The sequence below is a fragment of the Canis lupus genome, chromosome 33 (genome assembly GCF_003254725.2).
Source record: "Canis lupus dingo isolate Sandy chromosome 33, ASM325472v2, whole genome shotgun sequence".
Taxonomy (NCBI): Eukaryota; Metazoa; Chordata; class Mammalia; order Carnivora; family Canidae; genus Canis; species Canis lupus.
The window spans coordinates 17,448,825-17,460,622 of record NC_064275.1 but is presented as its reverse complement, the minus strand read 5'-3'; positions in this window follow the sequence as shown (position 1 = coordinate 17,460,622).

Sequence of the window (11,798 nt, the reverse complement as noted above, 5' to 3'; positions counted from 1 at the left end):
TGAAATCTATGAGGCTTTACTGAGTTAATCCTTTTTCTGCTATCATTGAAATGAAAGGACTCATTATTTCTGGAAGAAATTTACATTTGATTTCATGCTTCTTCACTGCCATGATTTTCTATGTGATGTCAAATTGGAAGAGTAAAAAGCTATAGCTACTGTCTCTCAACTTCTTACCCCTGAATAAAGAAAAAGAACCATTTCTTTCCTAAACACATATATGCATACATATATACACACACAACAAATTAATTATGGTCCTAAATTGAGGGAAATTGGGAGCAACCTTAGAAAAACACAATCGAGAGCCACTAGATGGTGCTTCAACTTAATTCTTTTAACATTTTGAAGCAAGCTAAAATTTAACCTTAAAACAGCAATCCTGCATTTTTTCTTTAATTTTTCCATAAAACTGTCTCTTCATTTAGGTTTCTTGGGTAACTTAGGGACAATTACAGAAGGAAGGAAATAATTGTTGAAATTAAAAAGAAATTTTTTTTTTAATTTCCAAACTTGAATTGTACTACTCTTGCCATTAATTTTAGTAGAAATATTTTGTTTATCAAACGAGATAAGGGTGGATATGAATAGTCTAGTTTCAGGGAAAGAGGAAATGTGAGAATCTCCTGGTGGTTAAACAAGATTAGTCCTCACTTATTTCTTAAGTGGAGTGCTGAGATCCTAGATCATTAAAGTGTTAACAGCAGCAAATGATTGGAGCTACAAATAAAATTAACTGGCCTTCTCTACTTCTTGGATTCATCCTTGTATCTCATCCCCCATGACTTTTAGAGGCCTACGTAGTATTCTAGAACTGGAAGGAAGCTACAGAAAAGTAGGCCACCTTCCTCATTTTACAAAAGAGGAAACTAAGATACTTAGAATGAAGTGACTGTTGGGTATTACTAAGAAGCCAGCTGGAGTGTGGACCTGCCTTGCTTGCTTGCTGATAAAGAGCACTCACAAAGTGAACTTTATAGTTTGTTGTTTTGTTTGGAATAAGAGTTGGGGTTCAAGAGAGAATTTATGGGAATCTTCAAAAAGATGACAAAATGAAAAAGTGAAAGAGCACATGAAATATTCATGAGATTAATTACTATCTTCAAGGGACAATTGGATGTTATTATTAAAAATTGAGTGTCACCACATGTCAGGGATATCATATTTAAGCTTTTTTTAATGATTTATTTATTTATTTGAGGTGGAGAGAGAGAGGAAGAGAATCTCCAGCAGACTTTCTGCTGAGCTCAAGGCCTGACACAGGGCTCCATCTCATGACCCTGAGATCATGGCCTGACCCGAAGTCAAGAGTCAGACACTTAACCGATTGAGCAACCCAACAGCCCCCATATTTAAGCTTTGAGAATACAAGTACAATGGAGAAATTTAAAAAATTGCTTGTTTAAATCTTACTTCAGTCCTTTCTATAATCAGGAAGCAGGACAAGAATCAGAAGAGGAAATTTTTTCTATTTAGGGAAATACACCCAGAGTTTAGAGAAGAAAGGTAAAGCTTAGGTCATAGAATGCATAAAGAACACCAAAATAAAGGGAACTCAAATGGTCTGCATAATTTTTTTTTAAAGTTTTGTTTTGAGGCTCCAGTGATGAGAATTTGGGAACCCTTGAGGAATCAGGTAAAAGAAGAGGTAGACTAGGCGTTAGCTTCAAAAAGAGAGTAGTTGATAGTAAATTCTCCATGATGGGGTAGCTAAAGAGTTCTCAAAATAAGGGTGCCTCTCTGTTAGCATTTAGTTAGAGTCTGTTATGTAAAACATCCTTCATGTGATTAATGGTGACTTAGAAATGAAGGAAGAGGGAACCCTATTCATATTCTGGGGAAAACAGTTGGCAGAAGGCAGAAGTTGGTAGCTCCTATGGTGTGAAACCAAGGGTGACCAAGAAATTGGTCTGATATTTAAAGTATATACTAAGAGATAGTAAGAAGCCAGTAAGTAAAGGCAGATCATTAAAATCCAGTACTGATGCTGTAATGGAGGTATGTACACAATGCTAGACCAATCAAAGGAAGGAGTATTCAATTCTGGCTGAACATGTGGGTTGTAGGTCAAGAAAAGCATTGGATGTATTAGGAAGGTTTCAGCTGCAAGAAATAGAGAGTAGGGCTCTGAGTTAATCAATAAAAAACTTATTATCTTACATAAGAAGACTTCCAGAAGGGGTGCCTGGCTGGCTCGGTTGGTTAAATGTCTGCCTTCGGCTCAGGTCCTATTCTTGGGGTCTTGACATAGAGCCCCGTGTCAGGCTCCCTGCTCAGTGGGAAGTCTGTTTCTCTCTCTCCCACTGCTAATGCTCTCTCTCTCACTCTCTCTTTCTCAAATAAATAAATAAAATCTCAAAAAGAGAGAGAGAAAAAAAGAAGAAGGCATCCAGAAGTAGAACCAATTTCAAGTCTGGTGGTTTCAATGGATCTATGAAATCTTGAAGGGCCTGGATTTTAACCTCCTCTCTACTCTGCCGTTTTCAATGTTTTCTTCATCCTCAGGCTGGAAGTGAGAAGGTGGTGGTCACCCCAAGGCCATATGGCATGTCCAGAGGAAGAGGATTGACCCTCTCTTCCTCAAATCCCATCTTACTTGTGAGGACTAAGAGCTCCACATTCATTTCCTCTCTTGCCTGATTGTCCAATCAGGCCACAGGATAATTCTTTATCCAATCTCTGGCAACAACCGAGATTATCTTTATGTTGATTAGGGCTTCTGTTGAACTGTGCTAAAGTTAGCACCTTTTACCAGGCACATATCCTAGTGGGAATGAATAGAGACCTGAACAAAAACTGAGGCTTCAAAGAGGAAGCAGAATGGGAGAATGCCTGAGAAGCCTTAGTGAAGAAGATGGTAACTGTCAAGCTGAGTTCTAAAAGATGCACAGAGGGGCTCCAGGTGGGCAAGGACAGGGAAGAAAGGCATACTAGGGGAGAAGATAGCATGGGTAAAAGCAGGGGGCTGTGACAGGCTGGATCTCTTTCCAGGCTATGGGGAAACTGTCTGTATCATCTCCTACAGGTCCTGCATTTCAGGAAGTCATCTGGGGACACAAGAATGCTATTCTATTGAGAATGCCAGAGAGTTTTGCAGATCAAGCAGAACTCTCCTTGCAGATCTTGACGAATTTATAACATTTTCTGAACAGAATGTCCAAATCTTCTGACTGATTCACCCAACACTGATTTTAAGATCAAATAAGGAGCCAAGAACATTGGCTTTCTTATACCAAAGAAAGACGGGAGCTCAGCCTAGAGAGACAGTGGGTTGGTGGGATGATGTCACTCATCTCTGAAGGGCGGGGCTCAGTTTCTGAGCAGGGTAAAACTGGCAGATTTGAGACGCTTCTCCTTATTCTGGTTTCCTCCAGTGTAATATGAAAATAATTCTTGCTCTTAACCCAGCTGAAGAGAGGATTTTGAGGATAATCTTTATAAATTTATAAATATCCTTGGGGAAAATGCTATAGAAACACCAAGCCTTGTTATTCATCCTTGCTTTCGAGTGTCTTTTATGCACACATAGGAAAGTAAAGAAAAATTTGACCATATGTTCTGCCCTAAAGCATCTCTTCTACCTAAAGCACCGAGATCCCACGCACAGACAACCACAGACATAGATTTCCATTTCCAGTTGTGGAGCTGGAGTCGATGTTCCCACACATTGAGGAGAGAGCTCTGTAGAGGTATGGCAATCACTGGAGAGGGAAGAAGTGACCATCTCTGTGCAGGTAGGGGGAGGCCATGTGACTAATCTAGGCAACTTGAAAATTTTACAAGAGGGAGAAAAAAAAACATACACAGGCTCAAAATCAGAAAAAAAAAATCTTAACAAGATACACTAAAACAAAAAGATTTGTGAAGTTCCACAAAATGCTAACACTTTTAGGAGAAATGAATCACTTTCCAAATTGCTGTCATGATTTGCCTGTTATGAAGAATGTGCTCCTCCTGGGAAAATGAGGTTGCTTATGAGATTATTTACTCTTGAGCCTTAACATGATGAAAATGCTTGAGTACATCACATCTTGTTAGTTTCTCTTTTTATCCCATTACCTTTATGAAGCTCATTTTCTTTACAAAAAGAGAGAGCAGCAGATCTATTGAGCAGGGTGGTTTGTGCTAACATATGAGTTTTACTATGTTTCTGAAGGGTGTGTTGTCTACCGTGCAGCTTTCTGGGGTTCCACAGGGGCCTAAAACCTGGAGGGAAAGCAGTTCTCTTCCTTTGTGGGTACTGTGAAAAGAGGTTATGCTAGTGGAAAGATGATATTTTATATTGCTAGGAACCCTTGAAATGGACATAAGTACCTCTGTACACCTAGCTGTTGTTCTGTAGGAGATGATGCCAGGCCAGGTTATGTAATTTGTGTCTGACTACAAGAGTTTACAGTTTATTTACAATTTATACATTCCCAATTTAAGGCTTTTGGCCTGAGGACACCATCTATGACATAACACCTTTAAAACAACTACTCCCACAGATTTTCCTATAATCCATATAATGGAAAATCACAACACAACACCATTTACAAGACATTGAAAACCAAGGAGTGGCCCAAGATGTCTGCTCCAAGAAACTACAGTAAATGTCTTGGGACTAGAAAGAAAGATTAAACAGCCAGCATTCCAGCAAGAAGCATCTGTCTTTTGTCATTCTCCCCAAAGCAACATAAAATGTGCAGAGAAAGGCAGCCATTTCAGTGAGGGCAAAGGAGGTCAACCGTTTGTAACATTTTCCACCATTCCCTTGCAACTAAAACCCAAATCCCAACTGTCTATCAGAGAAGGGTGTTTGCTGATGCAGCCCAAGGAGGCCTAATCACTATCCATGGCAGCCCCTGTGTCCTGGAGGATGATTAAATGGCACAGCCTAGGGAGGAGCTGGATGTGAAAACTTATCTCAATGCCAAACTCATCTCGGGTATTTCAAATCTTTATTTTTTTTCTTTTTACTTTTTTTCAGATTTCTATCCAAAACATGCTTTCTTTGGCAGCCTCCCCAGAGGACTATGAAGTCATAGTGCATAAACTATCCAACTCCTACCTCTGCAGGATGGTAAAACAGACTCAAGACTTGCCAACTGCAGCTGTTTTCAGGCAAGGGCTCTCTCTGGCCAGCGGAAATCAGCAGACACACTGGCAGTGTGCACGCACCCACCAGAGGGCTGCAAAGCATCCATCTTCAGGCCGTTGTCAAGCTTGCAGACAAGGCCATCCATGGTCTCCCAGTCACTCCAAATCTTCACTTCTCACAGTCAATAATGTTCTTCTTTTCATTAATGACTACTTTTCAGGGAGACTATGAATTGTAGGATTTATCACTTATTTCTTATTTATGCACAGAAGAGTAAGATAGTGCCACTCTACTACTTTTTTCGATCTGGTCTTCCACTGACTTGACTGCTCTTATTCCTACCCTTACAGTCACTGTCCGGCTTTCCCAGAAATTTCTCCCCAGCCCTTCCTGGCTGCATTTTCTGCCTGGCTTGTGTTGTTTCTCCTGTGATGAAGACTTTTACCTATCCTTGCTTTTCAAAAGGCCGTGGTCTCTTCAATGCTACTGCATCTATGAAACTTTTCCATATACCTTGTTCTGAGCCAGACATTGCCCCACCATAGTACTTATTTTTTACAGTACTTTGTGGATTATTAAGACCCTTGGCTTTATAAATATTTGTGAACATGTGTCCCCAACACTGAATTGTGAGATCCATGAGGGCAGATGTCAAGTCTCAACTACTTTTATATTTTCCAGGGGCCCTGGCACATTGTTTTATTTGTAGAGAATACTTAATAAATGTATGCTGAATTTGAATTTAAAAGGTCAAAATAATAAAGACTGATGAAGGTATGATTATTAAGAGGATGAATAAAATGAGAGAAAATATTTACAACATATATAAGAAAAATGTTCTTAATTTAAGTGCATTAGCTCCAACAAATCAAAAGAGAAAGACAAAAAAAAATCCCATAGAAATATGGGCAAAGGGTATTAATAGCTATTTTTATAAGATAGGAAATGTAAATGTCTAATAAACAAATGAAACCATATTCAATGTAAATAGTAAAGGGAAATGCCAATTACAAAAAAAGAAAAACAAAAAAAACCGAGATGCCATTTTTTGGATACATAAGATTGATAAAATCAGTAACTTTGGTAGTATTAACTAAGAGAGGTATGGGGAACAAACAGTTTTCGATGGGAGTAAAAATCAGTATAGCCATTTCAGAGAGCAGTTTGCAAGGATGACCCAATAATTCTGTTTTTCAGCATCTACTCAAAGTACTATTGTACGTGTGCACAAGGTAATAATACAGCATGGTTTTTAATGGGAAATAAATCTTGCTATCCTTCTGCAATGTCATGCTAGGCTGTGTAGGAGATATAAAGAATGAGATTGCCCCTGCAGAGGGGCCCTCTCTGACGGTCTGAAACACCACCTTTGTCTCTGACCCTTTATCCCACTTTTTTCTCCTTGGATCCATCTCTTCATGTTATATCACTTATGTACATGCATAGAAGACTATTATCTTTCTTCTTCTCTAACATGTAAGCTGACAAGACTAGAGATTTAGTATATTTTTCCAGTGCTATATATGCAGCCCCTGGCACACAATAGGGACTCAATAAGTGGTTATTGAATAAATAATGTGGAGCTATATGTAGCAGCATGGAAATATCTTCAAGGCATACTGAACAAGAAGAAGAAGCAAGTTACAGCATAATACATCTAGGGTGATATAATTTATGTACAATAAATACAAAACCAATTTTTCTTTCAGTGTCATTCTAATAATCCCATACTTTCCTTATCCCTTTTTGTTTCAAGCTTGGCCATCTTAGGCTCATCACCTTAGCAAAAAGATACATTTGAGCAGTAGGTAGGAATGCTGCATATATGCTTCTTCCTAAGTCTAGTTTTCAACAGTGTAAATTCTCTTAGGGAAACAGAATTCTGAACCTTTCCCTCCACCCTCTCCAGAACCTAAACAACAGCAACAACCAACCTGGGGCTGAGTGGAGAAGAGAAAATGGGGTAAGTGATCAGAACATAGATTCCTTTGGGGGTGAGCTCACCCAGCAGAGCTCAGGAGGTGAAAGACAGAGGGAGTTTTGGCAGAAGAGAACTTGGATGGTATTGCAGAGATTATCTTGTTTTAACAGGCACTACCAGTAGGCTGATTGTTACTCTTCCAATCTTGATGTGGCAAGAGTAGGCTCCAGTTCTAAGGAGCCAGGCAGAGGGAAACAAGAGTTTTCTCCACAAATGTCTGTCTATGAGACAGAGGATTTAGAGGACAGATGCTTCCCTAATTGACACCAAATATACTTTATTTTTATTATACTTTATTTTAATTAGCCTTTTTATTTGAGCATAATTGACACAGAATATTACATTAGTTTCAGGTGTACAACATAGTGATTCAACAAGTGTAAACATTAAGCTATGCTCGCCACAAGAGTAGCTACCATCTGTCACCACACAACACCATTACAATATCACTGACTGTATTCCTTATGCTGTGCTTTTTATTTCTGTGACCTACTCATTCCAAACTGGAAGCCTATACTTCCCACCCTCCTCCATCCATTTTGCCCATGCCCCCCACCTCTCCTCTCTAGCAACCCCCAATTTGTTCTCTGTGTTTACAGGTCTGATTCTGCTTTTTGTTTGTTTATTATTATTATTTTCTAGATTTTACATAAGAATGAAGTCATGTGGTATTTGTCTGAGTCTGACTTCTTTCACGTAGCATAATATTCTCTAGGTCCACTCATGTTGTCACAAATGGAATACTTATGTACTGTGAGTGGGAATGTATATTGGTTAAGTCAACTGGAAAACAGTTTGGTGGTTCCTCAAAAAATTAAAGATAGGACTATCATATGATGTAATAATTCCACTACTGGGTATTTACCCAAATAAAAACACGAATTCAAAAGGATATATGCACCTCTATGTTTATATGTTTATTGCATTATTCACAATAGTCAAGATACAGAAGCAGTCCAAGAGTCCATTGATAGATGAATAGATAGGGAAGATGAGTTATTAATATATATTTATATTTATTTAAAAATATTTTATATATTTAATCATGAGAAACACAGAGAGAGAGCTAGAGACATAGGCAGAGAGAGAAACAGGCTCCCCATGGGGAGCCTGATGCAGGACTCAATCCCAGGACCCCAGAATCATACCCTAAGCCAAAAGCAGACACTCAACCGCTGAGCTACCCAGGCATCCCAATATATATTTATATTTATTATATAATATTTATATTATATATTCATATATTATGGAATACATATATACATATATAATGGAATATTACAGAATATAATGGAATATCATGCAGCCATAGCAGAAGAGAGGAGGGAAGGGGCTGATGGACTAGTTTTTATGCTACCAGAATAAGTACTCTACATATTAATGATTTTCCTTGCAACTCAGAGTAGAGGCTGAGCGTTACACCTGTACTTACATAATTCAAGTATGTAGAAAAAATCTGGAAGTTTGCAAGCATGGACAGGAACTTGAGCTGTGGTTAGTTGTGAAGAGAAGTTTTAGCTTGGTCTGTAATGTTTGGATTTTGTACCAAGAATGTGTTCATGTAGTCAGTGTAATTAAAAATAAGAATTTCCAAAAGATAAAAAGACAACCCAATGTATTTTCTTGCCAAAAGGTGGGGCAAGAGTTATCAGATTTGCTAAGGCCATGTAGAGGGACTGAGTTCAGAGCTGCCAGGCTTCTAAGGGGAAACCCGATAAAGCTGGGTAGAGCTGGCTAGATTTGACTTCTAGGAAGCTGTGATTGTGCATTTTTACTGATTCTTCATGTAGGTAATTTCTCTGGCCTCCCTACAGATTTGTCTACTGGCCTAAAAATACCAGAATTTATGAGAATTTTTAACTGAAGAATTAATCAAAGGCTTATGAAGAGAAAGATGAAACATTAAATCTAAGTTCTGTCATGGATATGCCTTTTTAATTACTTGGGAAAACAATATAATAATCTGATATTTATGACTGTCTCATACTTTTATAGCTGGTTTTAATTATGATAAGTTGTGTATAACTTAAATTTCATTTTCTACGTGTCCTTGCTTTAACTGGTATAGCTTTAAACTTAATTTTGTTCTTCAATTTCTTGATGCCTTCTGTTCTTGAAGTTAATGAATGTTTTGAAATAATTTTTAGTAAGTTGATAAACATGTAATTACAAAAAAAAGAAATAGAAAAACTTTGAAAAGCATCTCATTTATAATTCATCAGTGTTTGAGGGTCCTAAACTCTGGTACACTGATGTCTACCTATAATTATTTATTTTAAAGATACTGTGTCTCCTTAACCTTTTTCTTTCCATATCATTATTTTTCCCGCCAGTTAAGTTATGCGTTGAAGACTGATTCAAGAGGCCAGAATGAAGTAATCCACTCTCTCAGGCAGTTCCTATTGACACCTTTTGATGTATCTGATGCCCTTGTGATTTCCATTGGACCTACCATGATGCAGTATGTGTACAGTAAATGATGATTTATGCACAAGAGAAATTTAGTAATACTGGCTAACTTTTAGAGTCTCTGTAGCTGGAAAACCGGTACTGGGAAATGGGCAGGAACAAACCAGTCTAGTGAGGAGGAGCACTGCTATCATAACTGCTGCACCACAATGGATGCCATAGCTTACAATACCACCATTACTGTGAGCAAGTGTGTCTGACAAATCATGCCTGGGGTACCTGTTCAACAACTGCCAGACAGACTATTAAAGTAAGTGTTCTGCATTTTGCAGGTCTAGAGTGGAAGGAAATGCTCTACATCTCACCAAGACTCAGAAGGTAGAAAAGTCACAAACACAAGAAGGGGGTTTAAAGCCCAGGAATTGCAAAAACTCATAAATGTTATAGGGATTAAAGTGGAGCCTTTTATCATTTCCTGACCTGGAAAGATTTACAAACACCAGATCTCTAAATATTGGGTATTAAATGCATAACTGAGTGTATTAGTTTTCTATTGCTACATAACAAATTATACCAAAAATTAGCAGTTTAAAACTAAAAGAAGCATTTATTATTTCACACAGTTTCTGTGGGCCAGGAATTCAGAGGCAACAGCTGGGCAGGTCCAGCTTGGGATCTATCATGAGGTTGCAATCAAAGTATCAGCTGGGACTGCAGGCTTCTGAAGATTTGACTGGGGCTGAGGGATTCTCTTTGAAGAGGGATTACCTACAGTTAATACCAACAGTTGCCAGGAGGCCTCTGTTTCTCCCCATATAAACTTCTCTACAAGATCTGAATGCTTTAATGATATAGAAGCTGTTTGTAAGCCAAGAAAGAGAAAAGCAGAAGCTGCAGTGTTTTCTAAGATATTTTTGCATAATATTCTACTGCTAATACAGGTTAGTCCTATTCAATATCTGAAAAAACTATATAGGGGCATGAACACCAGAAGGAGAGGCTCTTTGGAGGCTGGACATCACACTAAACAAAATAGGAATTTGGGAATTATCTAGTTAATTTCATAATCAAAGTGGAAAGTCAAACAGATTTGCTATCCATTTGACTCTGAGATATATAGACAGGAACTTGGAATGAGGTTATCATAATTATTTGACTTGAAGGCCAAAAACTTTCCTGAATCTATTAAAGTATGATGATTAAAAAAGCTAGCAATTAAAAGTGTCTCACAAGATAGATTTTTTTTTTCAATTTAAGCCAGTTTGGAATCTCTTCATCAAAGATACCTCCTGTTACTCTTCCAAAACTGTCAGAAGAAAATAAGAAATTAGAAAATTAAGGGGACTTATTCCTCTTGTTGCATTGTTTGACTGAAGTGCTACCTTACTGGAAAGTTCTTAAATTGTTTAAAATATTAGATTCTCTTCACCCAGAATGATGAGCAGTCATGCAGTGTCGGACATGAGTGGTAAAAGATAAAGACCATTATTTTCCATGCTAGGACACGTCTAAACCTTTTTCTTGTTTTAACTCTCACAATCTTGACTTACTCTCTTCTTATCCCATTGCTCCCACAAGATCAGTTGAGAAATGGAGAAAATTTAACAAGTTTTTGGTCCTAAGTGAAATTATTTATATATATGCCCCTTTGGGTTTAAATAATTATCAGTGCACTCAAGATGAAAGAAAGAAAGAAAGAAAGAAAGAAAGAAAGAAAGAAAGAAAGAAAGAAAGAAAGAAAGAAAAGAAGGATGGAAGGAAGGAAGGAAGGAAGGAAAGAAGGAAGGAAGGAAGGAAGGAAGGAAGGAAGGAAGGAAGGAAGGAAGGAAGGAAGGAAGGAAGGAAAGGAAAACCTCCTGACAACCAGCTTCTCAAGGGTAAAGAGAATGGGTTACCATCCTCAGGAGGTGAGTGAATTTATAATCTAATCCTGGAAGGGCTGGGGAATTGACTGAGCTCAGGGGTATGTCAATCACTTTAGTACTGCAAATGGGCTAAAAACTGGAAGTGTCCCTCAGCAGGAAGAAGGACATAGTAGAAGGTCCTATGAAGTTTGATGGGGGGGGGGTAGAGAATACAGGAGACCCTCCCCCATCCCAATAAAAGAAGGGACATTTGATGGGCATCGATACCAGCCATGTGCTGGAGCCAGCTCTTACTAGCTTATGAGATTGAATACGAAATGTTCAGGAAATTTGGGAGCTGGTTGTTAAATTATTGGTGTCTTGAGGTAGGCTACAGTGGGAATATTTATGCCAGGCTGCAACTCAGGGCTCCCTCTTCACTCCCCTGCACCTTATGAAAGAACCAGATGTTATGGGCTGAATT